At 52.7% G+C, this 8,940-nt stretch overlaps 1 long non-coding RNA gene across 1 annotated transcript; it reads right to left on the reverse strand.

Annotated features, from left to right (window-relative positions):
- Nucleotides 1–1,602: 1,602 nt before the first annotated feature.
- LOC143259681 (uncharacterized) lies at nt 1,603–7,734 on the reverse strand. The gene is made up of 2 exons (XR_013033683.1): nt 5,915–7,734; nt 1,603–3,228 (listed from the first exon to the last, which is right to left on the reverse strand). It is a non-coding gene; the product is annotated as an uncharacterized LOC143259681 (long non-coding RNA).
- Between the last annotated feature and the right edge of the window lie 1,206 nt (nt 7,735–8,940).

The following is an 8,940-nucleotide window of genomic DNA, read 5'->3' on the forward strand; positions in this document are numbered from 1 at the left end:
AATTCCCCGTAATCACTAATCAACTTTAATGTCCCACGAGTGGGGACATCCGAGTGATATGCTAGAATTACGATGTCCCACGAGAGGGGACAGCGGAGTGCAAAGGGTTAATCCTCGCATTCCAAAAACCGACGCGCGGATCGAACGCCCAAGGAACGTACTCGCAACCGAGAAACTAAACGCGGGCCGAGACGGTAGCGCAACATCGATTAAAAACGCCGATTGTGCGACTTGCCAGTAGCGCAGCAGGTAGCGATTTATTTCCGGGCGGCAGAAACTCCAAAATAATCGTCGCCAGCCAAAGTGTCGATATCAATACGCGATCGCATCAATCGCGAACAATCTTTCGATCGGTGTCCCCGAAGAGTTCAATCCAGCGCGGCGGCTTGAATGGTCGCATCGCTGGATCCTTTTACAGGATCAATGGGGAGAACGTAGACCGGTCCGCGCGCGAGAATAGGGTACGTGGTGTTCACGGTCGATCCAGCTCGCGTCCGAGGGGATAGAGGGCACGAATTAAACGGTCAGAGAACGGCGCCTAACGCGACGCGTACAAAATAAAACGGTGACTGAAATAAGACTTTGGCCTTTCACGAGTTATTCGATGTACAGTAAATTCTCCCGAATTTTCCTTCAGCTTGGAAATAGAAATGGACAATTTGAGGAAGAGGAGATGCGATTATTCGAGCCTTGCAACTCGTTTTTATGATTGTTGACAATCGGCAACTATAAAAAATGAGCCGCGAGGCTCGAATAATCGTATCTCCTCTTCCCAAAATTGTCCATTTTTGTTTGCAAGCTGAAGAAAAGTTAGGGAGAATTTATTGTATTTTCATATACCGTTGTAATATAACAGATGTTTTCTTTTTTGCAGGTTGGCAACAAAAGCAATAAAAATACAATTGAACGCTGGATTTATATTATTGTCGAATTGTTTCACGTGCGTTTGTCTATAAATGTCCAATCAAATATCTCGTAAATTTCATTTTGAATTCTCGTCGAAGGTATAGAAAAGATTAATAGGAAAAATGTACACGGTTTCAAGTCGACTAGAAGGTGCATGTAAATTATCTTTTTTATTTATTCGTTACCTTTTCGAGTTCTACGGGTCAACTTAATTGTTTTAAACGGATACGTAATGTTGCCTATTCAGTTAGTGAAGATCATACACGATCAAAACGATATTTCGTTAAAAACTGTTATCGCGCATCGTTTAGAAAATAATCGGCACCATTTACGAACGTTCATAAACACAACGTAATATATATAACGTAAGCAATGTAAAAATAAACATACAAATTAAAAATAGCTCTATCGACGAGCACTCGTCGCTGACCTATATAAATAATTAAAAAAAATTAAACAACAGTTCACGATCCCCTTCGCAGGATACACGTGAGCGGAATTTCGCCAAAAAAAGTATCACGAAGTAATTTCGAGGAGTATTTGTTATAAGTTAATTATATAAGTTATAACAAATACTCCTCGAAATTACTTCGTGATACTTTTTTTTGCGAAATTCCGCTCACGTGTATCCTGCGAAGGGGATCTTGAACTGTTGTTTAATTTTTGGTAAGTTAATTATATAAGTTACCAAGAGCGTGAACATTTGCAATACTGATTATATTTGAAAAAAGAAAAAGTGGATACAAGAAGCGAACAAATGTGCCAACAACAAATATTTACATTCAATAATACCCCTCCGCTGTAAATGAAATCAAACGTTCGCTTCTAGAACAACGGGAACAGCTGATTCGATCGAGCGCGATGAAATTTCGTCTAAAATCCGTCGAACTCGCGAGCGACGAAGCGAGGCCTTGTCGATATTCGCTCGGTTTCTTCGAACGACACTTATTCTGTACCTAATGGATACCCATGTACGGGTATCCGTTAAGGATTTTAAGAGGCAGACGGAATAGTTAATCTCCCGATTTTTGTCCCACGTCGACGCGGTGTGGGCCGGCTCAAAGGAGGAAAGTTGTATCCTGCGCGCGTGTCCTGCAGAGTGGCGCTGGGTCCGCGGTGTGCGACAATTTCCCACGTTCCGGGGCCCGGAGCGGTGTTTCCAGCGGCGTTAGTCGAATCTGGCTGGTCGCGAGATATAGTTGGCTGGCCTAGTACAGTGGATGGTGTACGTGGAAAAACGTTCTCTGACGAGCACGGCCGTCTACACAGCCGCACACCCACACAGCCGCGCCATTAACGCTACGATCGAGTCGTAAAGCACTCCACACAGCCGCAGAGAGGTCCACACGGGCACGGCCCGGTGGTGCGCTCCGCTCCGCTCCGCTCTGCACCGCTCCGCTCCGCTCCATTCCGCTCCGGCTCCGCGCCGCTCCGCGCCGCTCCGTGCCCCTCCGTGGGTGTGTGTACACGGAGGGAACTAAATTTCCACGTTGCACGATGGAGCATTGCCCCCCGCGTCACATACACTCGCGCCGTGGAAGCTGCCGGCTAGAGAAGGGGCGAGACGCAAAGGGGGCCGCGTACATAGAGAGGAGCAGCGCGGGTGTGCCCGTGGAGAACACGTACCAGCTCGCCTCTATGTACGTGCACACATATATAGCAGCCGCGTTAACACGTACGACAACCCGCCCCTGCTCCCCTCCCTCTCGCCGAGGGGAGTCCTGTCAGTATCCCCACCCCGGCGTAGAATCTACTTGTGCCACCCCTTTGGCCCACCCTTCTCTCTCTCTCTCTCTCTCGCTCGCTCGCTCGCTCGCTCGCCTCGCTGGCAAGCCCGTCTCGCTCGTTTCATCGGTGCCTCTCTGTCCGTCGGTTATATGGATCGCTTGTCTCTTTCCAGGTCGGAGAATATTGGTGGAGGCTATCCCGCTCCCGCTTGACGCTATCCAACTCTCCTGGCCAGCAGTTTCAATTTGTTATTTTTACATCATTTTGCCCCCTCCCTCCACCCGCTCTGTCCCTCCTCGTCCCTGTAGACCGACATCCACCCCCTCGATAGATTCTTCTCTTTTCATCCGTCTCGCTTTCCCCGTTCCTCTTTTTCTCATTTTCTCCCTACCCCTCGTGAACTCTACCTTCCACCTCCCTCTCTCTCTCTCTCTCGCTCTCTCTCTCTCTTTATCGCTCTTTCCATCTCCCTCTTCCCCTCTTCCTCGCGCTTTCGGTTTTTCCATCCCTCCCGCTCCTTCATCCCCCTTCGAGTTTAGAAGCCCTCTTTCTACCCCCGCTCGCGCTCCCTCGCCGCCGCAGTCTTCCGCGTCCCTGACAAAAGGGTAGAGACACATTTTAATTGTGTAGTTATTATGTTTTCTGGAAGTTTTAATTATGTTGGCCGGCCTGCTTAGATCGTCGACACTTATCGCGCCCCGTTGAACACGCTCTGCGGCGAGATTTGAAAAAGTAACGCGCGCGGGAAGCCGCTGCCTGCCGCGCCACGGGCTAGGTCTCGCGAAATTAAGGTCTCTCTCGCGTCGCGTAAACTCGTTCCGCGATGTTTCTTTTGTTCCCGCGTTCGCCGTGGAAGGCTGTCTAACGTTACGCTGGCTGGTCTCGTTCCATCGGAAACTATAACGCGTTCATTCGATGGAAACTATCAACCCCCTATTACACTATCTTCGAAATCTAGCCGCGGAAAGTATCGCGGCTGTTTCGTCGGTCTCGTCATCCTGAACGAAGAGTAAAGCTTTCGTCTATCTTCATGCGCGTACCAAAAGATTGGACTGCAGAAATTGAAAAAAGATATTCAGAAAGTGTTAAAATGATCCAAGTCCTAAACGATTAGGAGACCGCGGATCGTCGCGCGAAACGAAAATTGTCTAAGTTAATTGCAAGAATCGCGAGTCCGGGTGAAAACTGTCTCCCCTCTCTTTAAATTCGTTTTAGTGTCTTCGCAGTTTCGTACTTGACCCAGTCATGCTCCGTCGTCTAACGAATCAGAGACGACCATTGAAAGCAACGCCGATGCAATTTTTTTTCTCTCGGTACGACGACAATTATTAGCTTCGCGGACTTTGCGCGCACTCGTAACGAAATTCTCACGAAATTGAAAACGGCGGACGGATTACAAGCATTCGGGGGAACAACGACCCATTTTTTGCAGTTACGTACTCCGCGATCGCGGGAAATTTTATTTCGCTGAACTAACTCCGGTCAAACGATCGTGAAACTTGGTCGCAAGAAATTCTGCGATCACGTTCCTTGACCCTTAACTGCGACACCTACTGAAACTTACGTAACCGTTATTAGCGGTCTCGCGGACCGTTAACGTTTATTGCGTTTTATAAATGACGTAAAAGTCGGTAAATAAAAAATCAGAATCAATTGTGCTCACTTTGCACATCGACAATGGTGGGGTCCAACGTGGACGGTTCGGTCGAACAGGAGCAAGCGTATTAAAAACGTTTCCGTTTTCACGATCTTTCTTACAACTACGTTATAATTATGTATTGCAGCATATATTATTATTACTATTATTATTATTATTATTGCTATTATTATTATTATCATTATTACAAGCAGTTGGTAGCGGTGTCGGCAAAAATGGTTACGAATTAAACCGGAAACCTGTACGAACATCCGCAGTCCGGCGATCGGCGAGTGGCCGCGAAGACGAGCAATTCCGGCGCGAAAATTGGCGGCCGGATGTGCATCCGTTTCTGGAACAGTATTCGCGGTGAAAAATAATCCGGGAAATGCGCGCGACTTATTCATGGAATGTTCGCGCGGCGCGCCGGTGTCGCCGGGGTCTATAGCTCGTTTTCGGAAAAGCGAGTCGAAGGAGGGAAGACAAAAAAAGAAGTCCGGAGAAATCCAATAGGCGCCACCCCCATCCCTTGGAGCACCTTAGGCAGAGAGAGCGGCGGCCCTTAGCGGCGCGGCGTGGCGCGGCGCGGCACGGCGGCGGTGCCTCGAGCGAGTAAGAGTTGTGCGCGCGCACGTATCGATCCACGGCCAGCAATCGATCGATCTATATATATACACGTGGATATAGCCCGTGTCGGTACACGTAGCCGGGCGCTCTTACACACGTAGCCCCGTGCGAGCGGGGCTGCACACGGGCTGCACGGACTGCACGGGCTGCCACGGGCCACGGGCCACGGGTCAGAGAAACGTGGACGTGCATGCGTGCAGCGCGCGTTGGCGCTCGCGCTCGCGCGCGCGCGGGCTTGAGCGGCCGCGAGCGTGTGCATGTGCGGGGAGAGAGAGAGAGAGAGAGAGAGAGAGAGAAAGAGAGAGAGAGAGGTTCGAGCGTGTCACGTATATATCGTTCGATCGATAGTTGGTGCTCAGCCAGTCGCATGCTAGGTGCGAAAGGATGAAGCTAGCGCGACCTACGCAGGATCCTTCGAAAACGTCCGCCGGAATAATCAATCCTCTCGATCTTACTCCGATCCTTCGCGACGCAGCCTGGCATGCGATGCTTCACGCCTTCCCATCCCCGATGGCCGCGAAACATTCGGTATTTTTTTCACCCCGCCGTCCGCGTATTCGTATCCTATTCTCTTTGAAAACGTTCTGTTTTTTTCCTGCAGCGCGCCGCTCCCGCTTCCTCTAATCCCCGTTCTTTTTCGCCTTTTGACCTCCCCCTTATCTCGATGCTTCTACTTCGTTGAATTTTCCATGCGCTACCAATGTTTTCCTGTCGATTCTCCGCTCGCCGGCTCCGCTCGACTTCGGACAGAGACAATTTCGCCGCTTTAATCTTTCCCGCCTCTTTCTCCGCCGGTGACCGGCTGCGCTCCCGAGCTTTTCCCGTCCGCGTTCTCTCTTTGATATCCGTATGGATTCTCCGTTGGAGCCTTTTGACGAACTTTCCGCCACCGCCGCCGCCGCCTCTGTCTCTCTCCTATGTCCCTCTTCGCGTTTCTCTTCGTGCCTCTCTCCGAGTGTCTCTCTCTCTCTCTCTCTCTCTCTCTCTCTCTCTCTCTCTCTGCGTTCTCGCGTATACCTTTGTCCGCTGTCGGCTTTTTTCCCGTCCACCTCGTCCTCATTCTACCACCTTCGCCAGGGAGCGATCTTAACGGTGTCTGCGCGTTCTTCCTCTTCGTCCTACCGATCCTCCGCACCGTCACCGTCGTCGTCGTCATCGTCGTCGTCCTCCTCCTCGCCGTCCTGACGCACAGCGGACGACTTTAAAGTCGTGGGTGTAGTTGCGCGTAGAAGCTCGCCGTCTGATGGGGGTGCCGGTGAAAGAAGGTACCGAGCAGAAGCTAGGTAATTCCCCGTCTCTTCCTCTTTACCTTCCCCTTTCACGCCGGTGTCCCCCTACAGCGTCGCTCCCCGGAGCACGCCCCACCTTCCACTCCCAATTTAGACACGCTTCCCTCGATGTCAAAGCGAGAGGCCCCCACGTGTATTCACGAACACGCTCGCCCGGCTACGGCAGCGAGCGGTGTTGCTACACGACGCGCTCTCGCTGGCAGCTTCGCTCGCGCGGGCACGGCCGTATATTTAAATAGATCTACGTGAATTTATATAGATATATATATTTATAGTACATACATACATTTTTATATATATACATATTCGTTCATGTTCGTGTACGAATACGTAACAAATATACGCATAAACATAGACGAGAGAGTTATAGGTGTTCCAGGTGAGAGTGCCGTTGATTTACGCCGCGCCGAAAATACGCGTTGTCCATTACCGGACCCATACATCCGAGATAAATACTTATCCGGGGAAATTAAAATCTCTCTTTCTCTTTCCCTCTGTCTTGATGCCGGTCCGCGCGCCGCTATAGAAGAACGAGAAATTCCGGCGGGGAGGGTAGCAAGAAAAGAGAGATGCGTTAATGCCTGGACACGATTCCGCGTCCAGCACTCCCGGCTCGGTGCGTCTCTCTCGCCCGTGTGTTCCTCCTATCTTAGACTCGCGCGCGAGTATCGCTCGCCGCGCCTCTTTCCCGCTCCGTTCCTCTCTGTACCGTCGCTCTCTCTCTCTCTCTCTCACTCTCTCTCTTTTCCAACTATCTCTCTCTGCGATCGCTCCGTCTCCGTCCGGCTGTTTTTCTATCTCTCGAAACCAGCTATTGCCGCGCTCGTTTCTGCCGTGCGCGGAAGTCGGAGAGAAATAACAGAGTAAGCGAGAGGGACGAGAAATATTACCGGCGGCGTAGAGCGAGCGAGAGAGCCGAGCGGAGTGCGAGAATCGTGGCGAGCGAGAGAGGCGGGGAGAGCGAGAGGAGCGAGTAATGTTCGGATCAAGCGCGTGTGTGGTGGGAGTTAGGGGATTGGTCGGTCGGAGAAGGACCGGGCGATGCCGAACGTTGCTGGAGAACAGGGACGGAGGTGGTCGGCGAGAGAGAGACGAGGAAAGAGAGAGAGAGAGTGAGAGAGAGAGAAAGGGAGAGAGGACGGTAGACATGCGAAGCACGAACGAGGGTGGAAACGGGACAGAGGGAGACGCGGATGGAGGAGAGGGAGCAGGCTGTCGTTGGTGGGTGAAGGACGCGAGTATCGAGACGATAGGGCGACCGACGAGGACCGATGGGGAACGACAGAGGCGGAACGAGGTGGAAGAAAGACGGCGAACGAGCGAGTGGGCGGTAGTCCGAGAGGGACAGATGGTAAGCGAACAACGCCGGACGGACGGAGACGGGAGATTAAAGAACCGGTGGGACGAGGAGACCGCGCTCTCTCCCTTCTTCATTGCTCCCTTTCTTTCTTGCTGCATATTCGACGTGCATGCGCGGCTCGGCACGCCTGTCTGCGTGCGTATATTTCTCTCTTTCTAGTCTTCCAGCGTCGTTAGACAGGCTTCGCCGGAGTCCCTCTCTCTGAAATATCTCTCCGAGAATATTATAGAGACTCGGCGATGGCGCGGTGTTGCCCGGACTCTCGCCGAGAACGATGCTCTACCATCGCATCTGTGGATTATGTATTATACGCGCGCGCGCGCGCGCGCGAGCGCGGCCACTAGGACCTTTTTTTTCTTTTCCGTTTTCGCCTGGCTGCCCCCACCGTGTACAGAGAGAGCCGGCTAGGATCGTTCCTAGGGTATTTTTTTTCCGCGACACGTGCTCCTCGCGATCCTCCCCCCTCCCTCTGCCGGTCCGCCGCGAAACGCTCGAAACGCTCGCGACGATCGTTGCTAAGGAGGAAGAGGGCAATTTCCGAGACACTGAAAAATAACTGGTTTCGAACGCGCCGGAGAACCGTAATGGCCGTTGTTGCGTTGCGTTTCACGCGGGATAGACACGCGATGGCGGCGACGGCCGTGGCGGTGGAGGCAACGCGACGCGCAATGCAGCATTTCCTGCGCGCATCGCGCGCTCAGCGTTTTCCCGGCGAACCTGGCAGAACCGGACCCCGGTCCGTCGCCGGCCATCCCGGGGTTCGTTTTATCGAACGGGGCCGGTGCGGTCCACCTCGAAAACGTAAACCTTCGAACCGAGCCGCGGGATTTCGTTGCCGATCTTTTTGCCCCGGCGCGGTGCGGAAGAGCGGAGAGAGAGCTCGGGCAAGGAGCCGATTGAAAACACGAACGGTTACGAGAATCTAGGGGAATATCGTGGACGAGAGAGCTAACGAGAACGCGAGGATCCTTCTGCCTCGTGGCTCCTGTGGGGGTTGGCTTTCGTTGGATACGCTAGAGCACCGGAGCACACCGCCGCCGAGAAGAGGAGAGAACCGCGGTCGGAGTCGGAGCCGGTGCCGGTGCCGGAGCGAAAGCCCGAGCGGCGAAAACCCGAGCGCGAGCGGCCCGAGAACGGCAGGGGAGCCCCGATAGACGGAGAGAAACGGAGAAAAAGAGAGCCAAATGTATCCACCTAACCTACCTACCGCAGGGCAAGAACAGATGAGCGGAGATCCCTCTCTGCCAGCCATCAGGGAAAGGGAACGAGGCGAGGCTCTCTCCTCGAGTCTTCCTCTTCTCCCTTCAAAGCGTCCTTTGTTCGCTCGCTCGGCGGTCCCCTGGGACCCCGCGTCCATCGCGTTTCCTTCCACCCAGTGCCGTACGTCAGGTTTC

Source organism: Megalopta genalis, chromosome 6, assembly GCF_051020955.1.
Source record: "Megalopta genalis isolate 19385.01 chromosome 6, iyMegGena1_principal, whole genome shotgun sequence".
NCBI lineage: Eukaryota > Metazoa > Arthropoda > Insecta > Hymenoptera > Halictidae > Megalopta > Megalopta genalis.